Below are 19,639 nucleotides of genomic sequence, written 5' to 3'. Positions count from 1 at the left end.
GCTATGGTTGTTTTGTGTTTTAAAATGGCACTGGAGAATGGCAAGAATATACAACACTTTTCACTGCGTTTATAAAATAAGTGTGACAACATTTAAATAAACCTAATCAGCAGAGGCTGATGTTTGGATTGTCTCAATTTACTGACAAACCACCTGAGCTCCACCCTTGTTGGAAATTTGGATGGAGGAGACAGCCATTCAAAATAAACTATTGTAAAAGAAACTAGCAGACTGACAAATCTGATTTATTTGACTTTAGTTCAGGCAATGCATCTAAAACTATACTGAAGTTATTGAACTAACAGAACGATAAGTTGTTTCCAGGATGTGGTTAACAGCAAAATTCAACAGTCATTTGTGAAGTTGCTGGTGTCTCCACAAGCTTAGATGACTGAGTGAATCCCTTCCCAGCACCGCAAGGAGAGCACCTGAACAGTCTGTCCTCTGTGAACATGGCGATGGAGCGTCAGTTCTCCAGAAATTTTAAAGCAATTGCCACAGACCATACACGTGAAAGCTCACTGCGAACATGGTAGGGGTGGATCATTCCCTGGAACTTCTAAAACACTCCCGAGTCTGAACATTGAGCGCGCGAGAGAGCCACCCTTGCAGGTGAACAGTCTCTCCCCAGTGTGGACTCGCTGTTTAGTGAGTTGAAATGATTGCCTGACCCCAGCCCACAGTGACAGCATCGGAATGGTCTTTTGTCCATGTGAACATGTCAATGGGATGAGAGACTGCTGGAATACTTAAAATTTCACAGTCTAAGCATTTAAATGGTCTCTCCTCAGTGTGAGCACATTAATGGGATATCAGTTCTCCTGAACTTATGGCATTTCCTGCTGTCTGGACATTCAAAAGATCTCCTTAATGCAAGCTTACTAGTGTCTCAGCAGGCTCGATGAGCAAGAACATCCCTTCTCACCCTCAGCAGTTTAACAGACTCTCCATTTGTTTCACAGGAGATGGGCTTACTGAATGAACCCCATCCCACAGTCTGATCAGAAGAACTGTTTCTTCCCAGTACAACTGCATGTTTTGTTTGAGAGGCCAGCTGATTGGCTGAAGCCTTGACAAGCCCACAACGTATGTATGGTTTCTTCCCATTGTGAAGAGGGTTTTTTCCTTGCATGTTCAAAATTTGAACATATTCTGATCATGACAAATATGTTGCCTCACTAAGATCTTGATATCATGCTTGGTTTAAGGTTCACAACCATAAATCCTCCCTTCCAAATGCCCTTTTAAGTTTTCTAACAGAACAGTGTTTTTGAGGGAACTGAAAACAAAAAGGGAGACTGAGAAATGAAGTTAGAAGAGTCTGGTAATTTCTGAGGCAGACACTAGGAAAATGTCACCAAAGCTGTCTGACTGATTAAAAAGGCAAAAGTGTCATACAGTCAACCACACAATACTTTGTCTTCACTGGAGGAGGGACAGAAAGGAAAACAAGAGAGAATGAGGGAAGAGCAAAAGAGAAGAGAGCTGAGAAGATAGATTTATGGTGGTGGGCAGTGCAGATCAGAGAGAAAGAAGTCAGGAGGGACAGAGTGTGAGTAGCAGGAATAAGAGGTGTATTGTGTAAGATGGGCCAGAATGTGAAAGGGGTGGACACCCAACTCCAACTCACTCACTCTTCTCCCTTCCCAGCCTAAGTTCCACTCCTCTCCTCCCTTACTGATCCTGGCTCCATTCCTGTTTGCCAGCCCCCTACCCCACTCCATTCTTCTCCTCCCTCACCTACCCCTGTTCCATTCCCCTTACTCCCTGTTTTACTTGTCTCCTTCTCCCTCCAACATCCAGCAACAGCCCCTCCCTCCATCACCCCAGCTCTATTCCACTCCTCCCTCCCCAACTGATGGGAGTCAGCTAGTTGGTGCTTTTGCATGGCCACATCCTTAATCCCACATACAAAAAATGGTCTCAGAATCTCACTTAGGGTTAAGTCAAAATCACAAGCCTTTGCCCATCATCTTAAGCTCAAAAATCCCAGTATAGATTCCCCAGTTCTTGAACTGTTGAGCAGACATCTCAGATTCAGAGGATCCTTGACATAATATTCCTAAGTGAAATTGAACAACTCTTTAAAGGTTTCAGTGTCTCATGCCTGAGGGAAATTTGGGTTTCTAATAAGCAAAAGCTTCAGGCCTACAAACTGTCAGGAGAATTCATCCTTTTTTAATCTGCCACAACATCATTTACCCAGAAAAAAGTAAATGTATTCTTTCCACATACTGGATTCAGTCATCAACAACAAGATCAAATGAGTCAAATTTCCAAATGGCAGCACTATGCCAGATATGCTTACCCAAGCTCAAAGGTGACTGTTGCATATTTTTCTCTCATCACTACTGAAATACCTCCATGAAGGTTGGGTTCTCATTACCAAGTCACCCTTTATTTTCGCATGACACTGACTCAGCTAGCTCAGAATGCCTGCCACTCCTGTTTATATTTTCAGCCAGGACTCCTTGATTGGCTCAGGTTAACAGCCTCAATCAGGGAACTCGTTCTATGGGGTCCAATTGTCTGACCTTGTTCCAATCACTACAAATTGCAGTGTACCTATGAAGCCACTGCTCTGCTTCAATAATCTTGGTAAAATTTCCTCTGTTACTGCGCTGGACAGTCACCCGTTACCTTCTTTGTTAAATCATCAAATGACCACATTAATAGTTTGAGTTTAAAGTATCAGAGTTGAACATACAGGATGAGGGAAGTGATTCCCATCTGCAATGGAAATACAGCATTGTCGTCACACAGGAGAGGCCAATCACCTGCACTGAATATGTGAAGGAATTTGTTCAATTTTCCACAATGGGATAAAAAACTGAGGACTCATACTTTGGAGATATTTCCCTTCAATGAGGGTGGGAGAGAATTTGCAGAGTTATCCTGCTTAACATACACAAGGGAACTGGCACTGCAAAGAAACTCTTCACCTTACCTTGCGCGTGAAAAGGAATTTGCTCATTTGTACAGCAGGAAACCCTCACAATGAAGATACTGTTCTCTCGCTCCAAGGCTGGGAAGGAATCCATTCTGTCATCTGTTTTGCTGCCCAATGAAAGATTATAAGACCTTAAGACTTAAGAGGAGAAGTGGACCATTCAGTGAGGTCATGGCTGATCTAATCCTCAACTCTACTCTCCCGCCTTATCTCTATAATCAATCATTCCCATATTGATTTAAAATCTGTCTGTTTCAGCCTGAATACAGTTAGTGAGCCAGACTCAAAATTCTTCTATGATGAAGAATTCCACAGATTCACAGCCCTTTCTCCTGGAAAGAGTCAATTTCAAAGCATACTCTGCAGGAAGTGGGCCCATTGCTTCTTCACACTGATGACAGACAGTCCAGGTTCTGTCAATGTCGGACTGGATTCAAGCGATCCTCTCACTTCACTGTACACCAGCGAGTTCACAGCTGCCATTTGATAGCTCCAAGTATAGAAGGGATTATTTCATCATCCACCAAATTATCATCACATTTGGTACCATCAAATTCATAAATGATGGCAGGAGTTGGAATTTGCTGTTATCACTGCTATTCCTCAGCTCTATGAGTGAAGGTGAGGGTTCACGCTGAGGAAGGGAAGGAATCTGTCCCAGCAACTCTTCTCCACAGTTCACAGCTTCTAAACACAGAACACAAGCTCCTTTACAACTGGCTTCACGATCAGCAAGAATAACGGGGAATGCTGCAAATGTTCTGTCAAATCAGAGATTGGCTTTAAACTGGGATCTGATCCTGACTGAAAGTGAAACAACAGGTTTATGTTTCCAGTCTGACAATAACTGTGGTCACAATAGTCCAAGGATTTAAATGTTTGTCTGATCTTCCATTTTTTCCAATATGTGCTAATAATAACAACTTGCACTTATATCAAACTTTTGGCACAAATGAAACCTCGCAAAGGGTCTCACAGATGATTGAAAGCTTGATTGAAGAGATTGATTTTAAGAATTATCTTAGAGGACAGACAGGGCAAGGAATGAATACCTGAGCTTGGACTCTCAGGAGATGAAAGCATGGCCACCAAAGTAGAGTGATGTCAGTGGAAGATAAGAAAAGGTCAAAATTGAAGGAGCATGGGTCTCGGAGGATTGGGCGGGGGGGGTGCTGGGAAAGTGTCCAGAGATTGTCTGTCATGGAGAGTGTAGCTGCTTCCAAGAAACTTCAAATACGGCTCTGAAATGATTCCCTGCAGGTCAGGACATCTCTGCTGCCTAAAACTCTCTCTGTGATTCTGACAACACCTCACTGATCTGCAGCAAACTGGTCTGCAGCACAAAGAGGGTGGTGATGCGACTGCTCCAGGAGGGTTTTGATGGAGAAAGTAGGCTTGGAAATGGGAACTAAACTTATCACTCTCTCACTTTTCGGCCTTTAACTCCCAACACCCCGTACACTCAGCAACACACTCTGTCCATCTCCCCAAAATGCTGCCTGGTTCCCCATTAGCTGTGCCTCGCACGGCATAGGTACATATGAAGCAGACTTCACTGGAACCCTTAGGGTCTCTGAAACCCAGAGAGTAGTGGGATCTGAACAGCCTGTCTCTACTTCTGTTGAAAAAAGGCAGGATGTACCTGCATTGTGGATATGAGAGGAAGGGTCTTGGTGAGAAGTTGTATTTCACCAAGAGGTGTGCACATGGTTTGAGGAAAAGTATGTCTTCCTTTTCACATGTTGATGCTTCAAATTAAAAAAAAAACTGGAATCACTTCATCTACTTGTCTGATCTCACTTCCACCAGGAAAGCTCACCTTCTCCATAGCTCTGCTGCTAACTCAATTCTTGTCCGGAAGCGGGGTAAAGAACCAATAATCAAACAGTAATGAATATCAATCCAGGCTGGGAGCTGCTTGGGGGATGTGCAATGGATGGATGAGTGGTTGTAGGAACGTTCAGTAGATGGACGGGCTGCGTGGATAACTTTCTCCATTTTAAGTTATGGCAGCATTTATTGCCCATCACTAATTGCCCAAAGGGCAGTTAAGAGTCAACCACGTTGCTATGGGTCTGAAGTCACATGGAGGCTAGACCAGATAAGAATAACAGTGTCCTTCCCTAAAGGATATTAATGAGTCACATGGTTTTTTTTCCCCGACAATTGAAAAATGGATTCATGGTCATTATTAGATTTTTAATTCCAGATATTTATTGCCATGGTGGGATTTGAACCCGGATCTCCGCAATGTTATCCAGGCCTCTGGATTAACCATCCAGCAATAATACCACTAGGCCATCACCTCCCTCTGAGTATTGTGACTAGGTTTGAAAGCGACACTTTGAGATGGATATAAAACTTTCGAGAGTGAAGAATGTTTTTCTTCATTCATGGGCTGTGGTGCTCGCTAATTCAGCCAGTATTTACAGCCGATCCATATTTGCCGAGGAGAAGGTAGTGGTAAGCTTCCTTCATGAACTGCAGTGATCCTTGGGGTGTATACATATGCCCACACCCCCCCGACACACACACCACTGTTAGAAAGGGACCTGCAGGGCTTTCGCCCAGCCACAATGAAGGAAGACCATTGCAGTTTCAGGGCAGATGATGTGGGGATTGGAAGATGTTGGTGTTCCAACAATCTGTGCCGTTACTCTTCTAGATGGTAGGGTCACATGTTCTCAATTGCAGGAACTTAAATTCTGGTCATTTTTAGCATGCTGTTTCTGGGAGTTTGCAGCTTTTTTGACAAAGGTTTGCAAAAGTTAATCTACTTCTAAAGAATTAATCAACCAGATAACACTTTCTTCTATAGTGGTGATGAAAGGTACTGTGTAAATGTGAGGATTTCTTTTCTTCTAAATCCATGTCCATGGTTATTGGATAACAAAGTATGAAGCTGGATGAACACAGCAGGCCAAGCAGTATCAGAGAGGGTCTGGGCCCGAAACATCAGCTTTTGTGCTCCTAAGATACTACTTGGCCTGCTGTGTTCATCCAGTTTCACACTTTGTTATCTTGGATTTTCCAGCATCTGCAGTTCCCATTATCCATGGTTATTGGTCTTTGTTTGTGTTTAATTTCCCATTGGACACTTACTGAATACTTGCAAATGAATGGAAATACGAAGGTACAGGAGTGTCAAAATGATTCTTGTTGCACAGAACTGATAACTGCATGGAATTAATGCAGTAATGCTTTGGGTGCCATACTATTTGCAGTATTCATTACTGATGTAGACATAAAAGTTGTAGGAATGATTTGGAAATTAGGTCACCCAAAATTGACTGAGCAGTTTATAGTGAAGAAGATAGCTGTTGTCTTGAAGAAGTGAGTAATGGCTTGGATGAGTGAACTCAGAATTAACAGGTGTAATTCAATCTGGAGAATCGTGATGATTTTTATTTGGGTCAGGCAAATAAATCAGAGGAGCACACAACACAGGGGAGGACATTGAGAGTGACAGAAAAAATAAGGGACAATGTGTACATAGTGAGAAGCCCTGAAGTCAGTGGCACAAATGTATGAGATGGTACAGGTGACATGTAGAATTTTGATTGTCGCAATCAAATTAAAATAAAACAAAAGAACAACAAGGACACTTGGGCGATTAATTTCAATACAGTGAGATGAGAGATAAAATAATTTGTAAGAAGAAACACAGAGAGACAATACAGGATCAACTTTGAGTAGAATATAGGAGCAGAAAGACATTGGGACTCATGTGGATGATTCTCTGGAGGTAATCAGGCAAATTGAAACAGTTGTTAAGAAGGCTTTTGGAATCCTTGGATATTTAAATGGAGACACAGATTTTAATAGTAAGGAAGTTATGCTACAGCTCTCTGACTCATTGGCAAGAAACATTTTGAATATTGAGTTCAGGAAAGATGTTAAAGCTTGAAGAGAGTTCAAAAGAGATTTATTAGAATGATACCAAGAATGAGGGATTTCATACGTGAGAAAAGATTAGAAAAACTGGGCTTATTCTGCTTGGAACAGAGACAATTATGAGGTGATCTTATTGAGGTGTTTAAAATTATGAATAATTTTGACAGGGTAAAGGAGATTTTGTTTCCACAAGCTGGTATGTTAGTAACCAGGGGGTAACAATTTCAAGATTGTCAGCAAGGAGCAAGAGTGGGAAAATTGTTTACTCCAAGAGTTGTTTGGATTTAGAGTGGACCACCTGGGAGAGTGGAGGAGGCCAATTTCAGAGGTTGATTTAAAACAGAACTGGATATATCTATGTAAGTGATAAATTGGGATGACAACAGAGATAGGGATGTAAAATGGGACAACCTGGGTACCTCTTTCAGGATGTAACAAAGGCATGATGGTTGAATAGCCCCCTTGTGTAAGGTAAAATTCCATGATCCTACGAAAACTGATCATTTGGTGAGCTAGTCAGTTAGGAATTATGAGGGATGTGATGACATCAATGGAACAGGTCAAGATCATGATATGGCAGAAGACAGAGAAAAAAAATTTGCCAAGACTCTCTTGCGCATTCTTGTTTGCATTTGTTCAGGTTTTTTGTGCACCACTGGAAAACTGGAGGAGAATCAGTAGCCGTACTGTGCAGGAATGGAAGGGAATATCACAGGTAGGAGATTATGTGTTCGTCACATCAATCAGTCTGGCCATTACTGAAAATGCTCAATGCCATGATTCACCCTCACAAGGTCATTGCACAGCATAGTATCAGTCATCCTGTCACAACGAATAATGTTGGCATGTTACCCACGTTAAATAGAGATAAAATGACATACAGAATTATGCATTGATCTCAGGTGTTTTGGGACATGATCATGAACAGTCGGATGCAGAATCAGTGCAACATCCCTCCATCTCTGAGGATAAGAAATAGCTGAGGGCAGGTGAAAAATAATTCCGCCTATATCCACTACCAGCAATAGTCCACTAGAGATATTGTGGAGCATGGGAAGATGATTAGCTTCATATTCAACAGAAGACCAGAGACATGCTACAACTGCTGACAGAATCAGTCATTACCATTAGGAATACTTTGGGAGTGCAAAATAATATTCAGCTTCAGAATGTCAAATAAAAAGTCATTGACGTGTCTTGGAAGCCATGGTGGGTAATATGTGCACATGAGGTACAGTGCAAGAGAGAACTTACAACCTTGGGCATAATCGAGTCCACCAGATAGGGTAAAGGCAGTAGTCAGGATGCATTGTGGGAATTAGGGATGGAGAACAATACAGCTCTCTCAGCTACTCTCACATTTCCTGAACAATTTTTTTATTATGTAGTGTAAAATGGAACAGAACTGGGCAATCTCACATTACAAAGTAGCTAGAATATGGTATTTCTTGTCTATCTTTTTCTTCATACATTGGAAAAAGACAAATTTTTTTAAAAAGTGCTTATCTGAAGTGGGGCTATATGCAAGATGTACAAGGAGATGCCACAGTATAAATGTAAATTTCATTGAAGAAATAATGTTGTTTTCAAACTTTAAACAATTTATTGAAAAGCTTCAATGGATATTTCGCTCCATTCATTAGCTTGTTTCTGAGTTTGTTCTGGGTCCCGGCCTAAATAAATAAGTTGATGCAGGAACTCAATGAATGAAGCATATATCCAGTTTCCTGAAGAAGAAACGTGGGATTACAGAAATCACAACCAACCAGATAAGGAACAATTGTATCTTGGATATAGAGAATTTTTGCATAAAGTGACACATTTAACACAATTAAACTTCCTGACATAACGAAGAAAAAAAAACAATGGACTTCCTTGCCTTCTCCATCTCAGAGACACTTTGGTTCTCTCCATTGTTCTGGGCCTAGAGTCTCCTATGGGTTCTATTTACAGCCAAAGTATTGATCAGTAAAATCATAATGAAGGTGAGAAATGGGTTTAAAGTTGACCTGATCCAACTGAATACAACCCATGCAGGGTCTATATGAGCCATAGCTTTTATTTTACAAAACCAAGGTTCATTGTTAATTACATAGATTTGTTCAAATGAAAAGTGATGGCAAATTTTTTACACACCTCAATGCAGACAGTATTACTATAACACGTGTTGCAGTCTTCTCAGTATAATATTTTAAAAATATTTCAATTTCTGGCAACAAATAGAAATTAATCAATCAAAAGGGAAAGCAATAGTTAATCAGCTGGAAACTATCAGGTGTTGCATAAATTAAAGCAGAATGAAAGCTATATACTAGTGTGATGCACAGGAAACTGTATGTGAAATAAATTCCAGCAATCCAGTTTAATATTGTAGCTGTCACCATGACCAGGAAATCTGTTACCACCATGGACACCAGGTAATTTGATCTGGAGAGACCACATCTTCAAGGCAGGATCACAAGGATTGCAAAGTTTGCTGCAAATGAGACAAGAGGGAGGTGAAAAGATTCAGGTAATGTGCATTCAACACTGAGCATGAGTAAAATCGTACAAATTTATCTTCAAATAAGATCATCCATTCTACAGTATTTGCATGGAATTTCAATTTTATTATGTGATTATAAATTTGAACATATCTGTTATATTTGGGAAATTATTTCCACAAAAGCTTTCATATTCAGATTCAGATCATACTGAGTAGACTGGGATTATACTCATTGGAATTCAGGAGAATGAGGGGAGATCTTGTAGAAACATATAAGATTATATAGGAAATAGATAAAGTGGAGGTAGGGAGATTGTTTCCACTAGCAAGTGAAACTAGGACTAGAGGGCATCGCCTCAAAATAAAGGGAAGCAGATGGAAGACTGAGGTCAGGAGGAACTTCTTCACCCAAAGGGTTGTGAATCTGTGGAATTTCCTGCTCAGTCAAGTGGTTGAAGCTACCTCACTGAATGTTTTTAAGGCAAGGCTAGATAAATTTTTGAACAGTAAAGAAATGAAGGGTTATGGTGAGTGGATGGGTAACTGGAGCTGAGTCTCAAAAAGATCAGCTATGACCTTATTAAATGGCGGGGCAGGCTTGAGCGGCCAGATGGCCTAATCCTGCTCCTAGTACTTACGTTCTTATGTTCTTATTGCCTATTGATTTCACATGAATGCAAAATTGTCATGCAAGATAACAAAAGACCAGTGTCAATTGAAAAACCCTTCAAACTGGCAAGAGACAATCACACCATTCAGAAATGTTTTTGGGAAATAGTGAAATGTGTGCAGAGCAAATTAACTGTGCAGAAATGTAGAAACTGCCACAAACGCTGATTTCATTTCATTCACATAGATAAACAGGTTTCTGCCAATGAAGTAAAAAAGAACACTTGTTTTGATAAGTCAGAAGTCAATTTGATGAACAGGACATTCAAGCAGAGAAAACTGAACAGACAATTAGTACATGAGGTTGAGGTAAATTTGTGCAGAAAGCAATAATACGGCTGGCCCATTCTCTTAATGAACACCTGGGCTATTTTGTTGATACCTAACACTGAAACTTTAAAGAGACAGACTCTCATTTGAAGGAAAAACTTGCTTTTAAAAACAAAAACTGTTGTTCTATGCTCTACTGTCAGGATAAATGATTGACTTGATGGTGTTGCAGATGTTTCAGAAGTACAAAACTTGTGAACGAAAATTGTTAGTGGCTACCATCTACACAGCCTCACTCAGAGTGGATATCATAACTAAGATAGAAACTGTCTGAGACTTTGCAATGTTCTGGAATAAAATGGGCATCATTTTCTCAACAGGCAACATGACTGAATCATAAACACCAATAAATGAACAAGAGGATAGCTAATGCAGTGAATCTGAAAAATAAGAGAATTTCATTTTATGCCATGAAAGTAGCGTATTCATTCACAAGATGAGTGCTGAAGTTACCACAGGAATATATAGACACCACCTTGTTCATTCACTGGCTCTCGATTTGCCAATAGATCAATGGAATCCTGACAACAGAATGAGAATTCACCAAACACAACACTGACATTAAATCAACACATTAGATTTATGTTATGAACTGTAAGTGAGAAATGTGAGAAATTGTATAATTGTGGACATATATTTATTGCTGTTACAGGAAGACTGAATTCTGTTATGTCAGACAAGTAATATGAAAAGACAAGGCTGATAAAGCTGTGAAATAACAATGCTTATGAAATATAAATTCTGCCATAAATAGTGCAAAATTGTGACAGTAAATTTTTTAAAAATCACATTGTTACAAACAATTCCACAAAACTAGAAAAAATTGAAACTGAGGAAAATGTACATCAATAATACAAAATGATTCACTGAGAAGAAAAGTTATATTCTACTAAATAGTGGAAAGGCTACGTGCAACATGAAGACGTGTGAGTGGTCAAGTAGAGAACAGACACACGTAAACATTAATTCATGCTGCTCTTATCTATCTGCAGCATTTTACCTGGAACTCCAATCACAGCAATGGTTAGATAGCAAATAGCCAAAACTAGCCCTTTTGGCATTTCATGCATTTTCTTCAAATGCTCTGATCAGGCTGTGCAAATAACTGACAAATGGCCACATTTATACTCAAATCAATTTTCAAGGTGATAATTAGATGGTTCATACAATTGTGGCAATAAACCTATTAGGCATCTGTTGTTCAAATGACTTTTTTCTTTGCTGAAATGAAATGTTTTGTATTAGAGTGTGCGGCCCAGTCCTAATGAAAAGTATCAAAGACTGGAGAGTGATCCCAATATTTACTCCATAAAAAAATCTAGCTATAGTATTAGGAGTCAGCAGTAGATTTCACGACTTTACAGAGAAATACGAATACTCTGAGGAAAACACAGCCAAGATTTCAGTTGGTATGGCTATTCATTCAGGCAATTAGTACTGGTGCAACATAGTCTCAAATCTCTTTCAAACAATGTGCCTACTTTTAATCAATTGTGTGTACTCATTGTGGATTGGTCCAAATACATTCAGTTATCTTCGCGGTGCATAGGTTCATCTTCATACTCACCTACACCTTTCTTTACACAGAGGTGAGAGCATGGAATGCGTTGCCAGCAGCAGTTGTGGGAGCAAGGTCATTGGGGTCATTTAAGAGACTGCTGGACATGCATATGGTCACAGAAATTTGAGGGTGCATACATGAGGATCAATGGTCGGCACAACATTGTGGGCTGAAGGGCCTGTTCTGTGCTGTACTGTTCTATGTTCTACACTAAAGACTAAGATAATAAAATGAGAGGCTGGATGAACACAGCAGGCCAAGCAGCATCTCAGGAGCACAAAAGCTGACGTTTCGGGCCTAGACCCTTCATCAGAGGGGGATGGGGAGAGGGAACTGGAATAAATAGGGAGAGAGGGGGAGGTGGACCGAAGATGGAGAGTAAAGAAGATAGGTGGAGAGAGAGTACAGGTGGGGAGGTAGGGAGGGGATAGGTCAGTCCAGGGAAGACGGACAGGTCAAGGAGGTGGGAGGTGGGTGCAGTATACTGCATCCACTGTACCCGGTGTGGCCTCCTCTACATTGGGGAAACCAAGCGGAGGCTTGGAGACCGCTTTGCAGAACACCTCCGCTCAGTTCGCAACAAACAACTGCACCTCCCAGTCGCAAACCATTTCCACTCCCCCTCCCATTCTTTAGATGACATGTCCATCATGGGCCTCCTGCAGTGCCACAATGATGCCACCCGAAGGTTGCAGGAACAGCAACTCATATTCCGCCTGGGAACCCTGCAGCCTAATGGTATCAATGTGGACTGCACCAGTTTCAAAATCTCCCCTTCCCCAACTGCATCCCTAAACCAGCCCAGTTCGGCCCCGCCCCCCACTGCACCACACAACCAGCCCAGCTCTTCCCCCCCCACCCACTGCATCCCAAAACCAGTCCAACCTGTCTCTGCCTCCCTAACCTGTTCTTCCTTTCACCCACCCCTTCCTCCCACCCCAAGCCGCACCCCCATCTACCTACTAACCTCATCCCACCTCCTTGACCTGTCCGTCTTCCCTGGACTGACCTATCCCCTCCCTACCTGTACTCTCTCCACCTATCTTCTTTACTCTCCATCTTTGGTCCGCCTCCCCCTCTCTCCCTATTTATTCCAGTTCCCTCTCCCCATCCCCCTCTCTGATGAAGGGTCTAGGCCCAAAACGTCAGCTTTTGTGCTCCTGAGATGCTGCTTGGCCTGCTGTGTTCATCCAGCCTCACATTTTATTATCTTGGAATTCTCCAGCATCTGCAGTTCCCATTATCTCTCTTACACTAAAGACTAGTTCTGATCGTTGCCGTTATCTTCACTGGTCATGTCCAGCAATTATGTTTAAGACGGGCACAACTGGTGTGATAGTGTTCAACTCAGCATCTGTGAATTGTTCAGCTTCAGACGATTACTTTTCTTTTGTATATTCTATATTGAAATTAACTTGGTTCATTCCAGTTTTGGACAATTATTAAAACATGCTCTCCTATTTCCTGGGACAGATTCACATTAGGCTTGATCAGGACAGTTAGTCGTATTTTAGTAAGATCTTATTCAATATAGGCAGATTAAGGTGCAGTTCAGGCACTTGTAATAATAGTGAGATTTAACACATCACAGTTAAATATGTTACAGTAAGTGTGTATAAACCTATGGTAGAAGAAAGCAAGTTCAATGAACTTACATTCAGTTTTTCGATTTCCAATCAACACAGGCCTGATTTAGTTCAGTATATTTATTGTTGGCATTAAGAACTCCATCACAAACCAACTCCTTTCAATGTATACAGGTCCAGGTCCACACACAACAGTTTGACTTTACAGGTTTGACTTGGCATTACTGCTTTCTATGTAAACATGCCAAGCTCAATGTAAAAAATTGGTTGAAAGGGCTGTTGCACTTTGCTGAGGAGGCACTTCATCTAAAATTATACAGAACAAAATGGAAACTGAACTAATCACTGGCACTATCTACTGCACTGTTGCCACTGGAACAGTGTTGAACTTTCAGATTCATTGATTTGTTATTTATATTTTAGATTTGCAACAGCCATTGCATTCTGATTTTATATTTTGAGTGTCACAAGCAAGTTCAGCAAATCTTCACGACTTGCACAAAATTTAAATAGGTTTATAAGAACTTGTTCCTAAATGTTCCAATGTTTGTGCAAGTCTAACAGTTCAATGTACATGTAATTTGGAAGTTTCATACTCATTCTGTTCTCAACTCTATCTATTGTTCTTCTAATGTTGTATCCGACTTAGTGCTTTCTATTTTCTGGCCTAATCATTTCCCAAATTCAATAATTGTTTTCTGATCATTGTTTTCATTCACCATGCACGAAAGTGGTCTCCTTCTCTTCATTAACAGGGTTCTAGGCTGTCTTATCTGCAGCTGTTATCTGCAGAATCCATCTGCACCTGTTTCACCTTGCTGTCATATTGAAACACTTTTGTTTTAACTCCATGACTTTCTTCTCATGAAAACAATGTACATATTATAATGTAGATTACAAAGTGTGAAGTTGGATGAACACAGCAGGCCAAGCAGCATCTCAGGGGCACAAAAGTTGATGTTTCGGGCCTAGACCCTCATCAGGCCATTCCTCTCTGATGAAAGGTTTTGGCCTGAAACGTCAGCTTTAGTGCTCCTGAGATGCTGCTTGGCCTGCTGTGTTCATCCAGCTTCATACTTTGTTATCTTGGATTCTCCAGCATCTGCAGTTCCCATTATCTCTGATTACATATTATAACGTACTTGAGCACAACCAAGGTCTGTGTTTCTTTCTCTTTTTTTTGGCTGGGTCATAGGGAATGTTCCTCAATTAATTACTGATCAGGCCCAGTACCCTCCACTTTTCTTTTGTTCTACACAACGCTTTCTTTTCATCTGTACAGTCTGTTCAGACCTGCAAACACAGCACTGGCAAATGTGTTCAACCTTGTTTCAAATCTTTACATTTTCTGCAAAGATGCCTGCAGATTTTTCCCATCCTTCAATTCCCTCGTCCAAGTCATTAATAAAAATTACAAACAGTAGAGGCCCAAGGACAGAGCCCTGTGGAACTCCACTCACCACTGACTTCCAGGCAGAATATTTTCCTTCTACTACCACTCGCTGTCTTCTTTTGGCCAGCCAATTCTGTATCCAAGCAGCTAAGTTCCCCTGTATCCCATTCCTCCTGACCTTCTGAATGAGCCTACCATGGGGAACCTTATCAAATGCCTTACTGAAGTCCATATACACCACATCCACAGCTCGACCCTCATCAACTTTTCTAGTCACATCCTCAAAAAACTCGATAAGGTTTGTAAGGCATGACCTACCCCTCACAAAGCCGTGTTGACTGTATTTGATCAAGCCATGCTCTTCCAGATGGTCATAAATCTTATCCCTCAGAATCCTTTCTAACACCTTGCAGACGACAGACGTGAGACTTACCGGTCTATAATTGCCGGGGATTTCCCTATTTCCTTTCTTGAAGAGAGGAATTACATTTGCCTCTCTCCAGTCCTCAGGTACGACTCCAGTGGAGAGCGAGGATGCAAAGATCTTCGCAAGTGGCGAAGCAATTGCATTTCTCGCTTCCCAAAGCAGCCGAGGACAAATCTGATCCGGGCCTGGCGACTTGTCAATCTTAATGTTTGACAAAATTTTCAGCACATCAGATTCCTCTATCTCTATCCATTCCAGCATGCACACCTGCTCTTCAAAGGTTTCATTCACTACAAAGTTGGTTTCTTTCGTAAAGACAGAAGCAAAAAACTCATTTAGGGCTTCCCCTACCTCCTCAGGCTCCACACACAAGTTCCCTATGCTATCCCTGATCGGCCCTACTCTTTCTTTGACCATTCTCTTATTCCTCACGTAAGTGTAAAATGCCTTTGTGTTTTCCCGGATTCCTTCTGCCAAGCCTTTCTCGTGCCCCCTCCTGGCTCTCCTCAGACCATTTGTGAGCTCCTTCCTTGCCTGCATGTAATCCTGTCTAGCTGAACTTGACCCTAGCTTCCTCCACCTTATGTAAGCTACCTTCTTCCTTTTCACTAGAAGCTCCACCGCTCTCGTCATCCAAGGTTCCTTTATCTTACCCCTTCTTGCCTGTCTCAGAGGGACATATTTACTCATCACTCCCAACAACTGTTCCTTAAACCGTCTCCACATGTCTATAGTTCCCTTACCATGGAACAACTACTCCCAGTCCATGCTTCCTAACTCATGTCTAATCGCATCATAGTTTCCTCTTCCCCAATTAAATATCCTCCCATTCTGCCTAATCCTCTCCTTCTCCATAGCTATGTAGAATGTGAGGCAGTTATGGTCACTATCACCAAAATGCTCTCCCACCACAAGATCTGATACCTGCCCCGGCTCGTTTCCGAGCACCAAGTCTAGAATGGCCTCTCCCCTCGTCGGCCTGTCAACGTACTGCGTTAGGAAACCCTCCTGAACACACCTTACAAAAACAGCTCCATTCAAATCATCTGCTCGAAGGAGGTTCCAATCAATATTAGGAAAGTTAAAGTCACCCATTACAACAACCCTACTGCGTGCACACTTTTCCAAAATCTGTCGACCTATGCTTTCTTCCATCTCCCTGCTGCTATTGGGGGGCCTGTAGTAAACCCCTAACGAGGTGACTACTCCCTTGCTGTTCCTAATTTCCACCCATACTGACTCAGTAGGCAGATCTTCCTCGACAAAGGAAGCTTCTGTAGCTGTGATACCCTCTCTGATTAGTAGTGCTACACCCCCTCCTCTTTTTCCCCCCCTCCCTATTCTTTTTAAATGTTCTAAACCCTGGAACATCCAGCAACCATTCCTGCCCATGAGAAACCCATGTCTCTTATGGCCACAACATCATAGCACCAGGTACTGATCCATGCTCTAAGTTCATCACTTTTATTCCTGATACTCCTTGCATTAAAGCAAACACACTTTAACCGATCCCTTGGTTCCTTCCCAGGAAAATCCTTCCCACTAGCTGGTCTACCTCTTGCTACTGCCTCACCTGCATCAACTCTCACCTCTGGTATACAGCTCAGGTTCCCACCCCCCTGCCATACTAGTTTAAACCCTCTCGAACTACTCGAGCAAACCTTCCACCCAGGACATTGGTCCCCTTCCAGTTCAGATGCAACCCGTCTTTCTTGTACAGGTCCCACCTCCCCCAGAAGGCATCCCAATTATCAACATATCTGAAGCCCTCCCTCCTACACCAGCTGCACAGCCACGTGTTCAGCTGCACCCGCTCCCTGTTCCTCACCTCGCTATCTCGTGGCACCGGTATTAAACCAGAGAACACTACTCTGTTCGTCCTGCTCTGCAGCTTCCATCCTAACTCCCTGAAATCACTTTTTATATCCTCAAACCTATTTCTGGCTATATCATTTGTGCCAATATGTAACACGATTTCTGGCTGTTCACCCTCCCCTTTTAGAACTTTATACACCCGTTCGGAGACATCCCGGACCCTGGCACCAGGGAGGCAACATACCTTCCGGGAATCCCGATCTTGCCCACAAAATCTCCTGTCGATTCCCCTACCACGAGTACTTTTCTATTCTGCCCCCTTCCCTTCTTTGCCACAGTGTCAGGCTCAGTGCCAGAGAACTGACTACTATGGCTTTCCTCTGGTAGGTCATCCCCCCCCAGCAGTATCCAAAACGGTATACTTATTGCTGAGGGGAATGCCCACAGGGGATCTCTGCACTGTCTGTCTGTCCCCTTTCCTCCCCCTAACTGTAACCCATCTATCCTTGTCCTGAGCCTTAGGAGTGACCAACTCCCGGTAACTCCTCTCAATTGCCCCCTCTGCCTCCCGAATGATCCGTAGTTCATCCAGCTCCAGCTCCATTTCCCTAACACGGTTTTCAAGGAGCTGTAGCTGGGTGCACTTCCCACAGATGTAGCCAGCAGAGACGTGTGCCACATCTCCCAACTGCCACATTCTGCAGGAGGAGCAAGCAACTGCCCTAGCATCCATACCCCACTTATCTGAACACCCACTCAATACAAAACCAGAAAGCTTACTTCAAGTAATAATAACAAATTAATAACAAACTTATATTCAATAGAGAAAGTTTAGAATGAACCTTACCTTATTAACTAGGTTAGAGGAGGAGGGCAGGTGGGAGACACTACAGTTGTAGAGTCTCGGGTTTAGCCGCCTTACTGATATATATGGTCACTGCTTTCCTTCCCGGCTGCCCCTCTGGTCTTCGTCACTTCCTCTGGTGCTCCCGCTCCTTCTCTGAAAGAGGAAAAAAAAACACCGCTGCCCGCTACCGGTAAGTAATTTTAAAAATAAACTGCTTTACCTTAGCTGCAGTCTTCCAGGTCCGTCTTGCCTCCGTTGCTGCTCGTACTCAAAATGGCCGTTGGCGTCGAAGGGTGAGTATTTATACTCACTGCTTTCCTTCCCGGCTGCCCCTCTGGTCCTCGTCACTTCCTCTGGTGCTCCCGCTCCTTCTCTGAAAGAGGAAAACACCGCTGCCCGCTACCGGTAAGTAATTTTAAAAATAAACTGCTTTACCTTAGCTGCAGTCTTCCAGGTCCGTCTTGCCTCCGCTGCTGCTCGCACTCAAAATGCTTCTGTTCTTTACTGTCTGTGTGCGTGTATATGTAAAACTAATATTAGATCAATTTTAAAATGTTTTCATGGCATTAGGGCTGTCCACTTAACTGCTCAATTGACATAGCATAAGACGAACAATGAGTTTTTGTTGCTATGTTCCTTCAGTTACGCCATAGAATCTCAGTGCTGCACAAGTGGGACAACTCCTGATTATATAGAAAACGTTGTCGAAGGACAGTGTATGCCCGATTGAATTCATACTGTCGTTAGATATTGATATTGTTCTAGAATTGCATGTTCATTGGTCAACATCATTTTCCCATTTAAATTTAGTGATACGCGTGGTCTTTTACTTAGAATAGGTAACATTAGACTGATTGAGAATCCATAATAACATTAACAGTATGCTGATGCAGGGTTCTTTATTGTGCATTTTAAAAAAAAAATGGTGGGTACGGATCTCAGAAAGGATTGACTGATTCTGAAAGGAATGACAATGTGCAACACAAACGAGAAAAGAACAAAGTAACAAATTGCATTTAATGCATAATTAATAGTGGATTTTAAGATTTATATTTAAATAGTCTAATAATTGGAGCCAATGAATATTTCAGACCATCTTTTAAGTTCTGTCTAAACTTACGCTGGGTCCCTGTGTAAATAAATGGATTGATGCAGGAGCTCAAAAATTGAAGCATGTAACCACTTTCCTCCAGAAAGAATGTTGATTCATCAGAAGTTGAACCTGAGAAATATGTAACTTTTGCAATCCTGACATAAATGATGTTTATAAAGTGCAGCAAATACAAAAGAATGAAACTCCCTGAGATGGTAAATAGTAAAATAATAGACTTTCTCCGCCTTTCAATCTCTGGGTCACTATGATTCTCTCTATTGCTGTGCACCCGAATTCTCCTGCGGGCTCCATTGGCTGCTAGGATGTGTCTGATGGTGAGAGCATTGAGCAGAAAAATTAAAATTAATGGCAGCCAAGGAGTGAGAATTGCAAGAATCCAGTCAAATGCAGCCCACATAAGTAACGTGTAAAATATTAATTTCACACTACAGGAGTAGGGTGTATTGTTAATTTTAATCGAAGGCTCATAAATGAAGTACCAGGGTATATTTCTCATACAGCCCAGAACACAGACAGCTCCGATCACACGGCCTGCTGTTTTCTTGGTGCAATATTTGGATCTAAGCTT

Source organism: Stegostoma tigrinum, chromosome 15 (genome assembly GCF_030684315.1).
Source record: "Stegostoma tigrinum isolate sSteTig4 chromosome 15, sSteTig4.hap1, whole genome shotgun sequence".
NCBI lineage: Eukaryota > Metazoa > Chordata > Chondrichthyes > Orectolobiformes > Stegostomatidae > Stegostoma > Stegostoma tigrinum.
The sequence above is the reverse complement of the archived record's forward strand: the minus strand, read 5'-3'. Positions refer to the sequence as shown.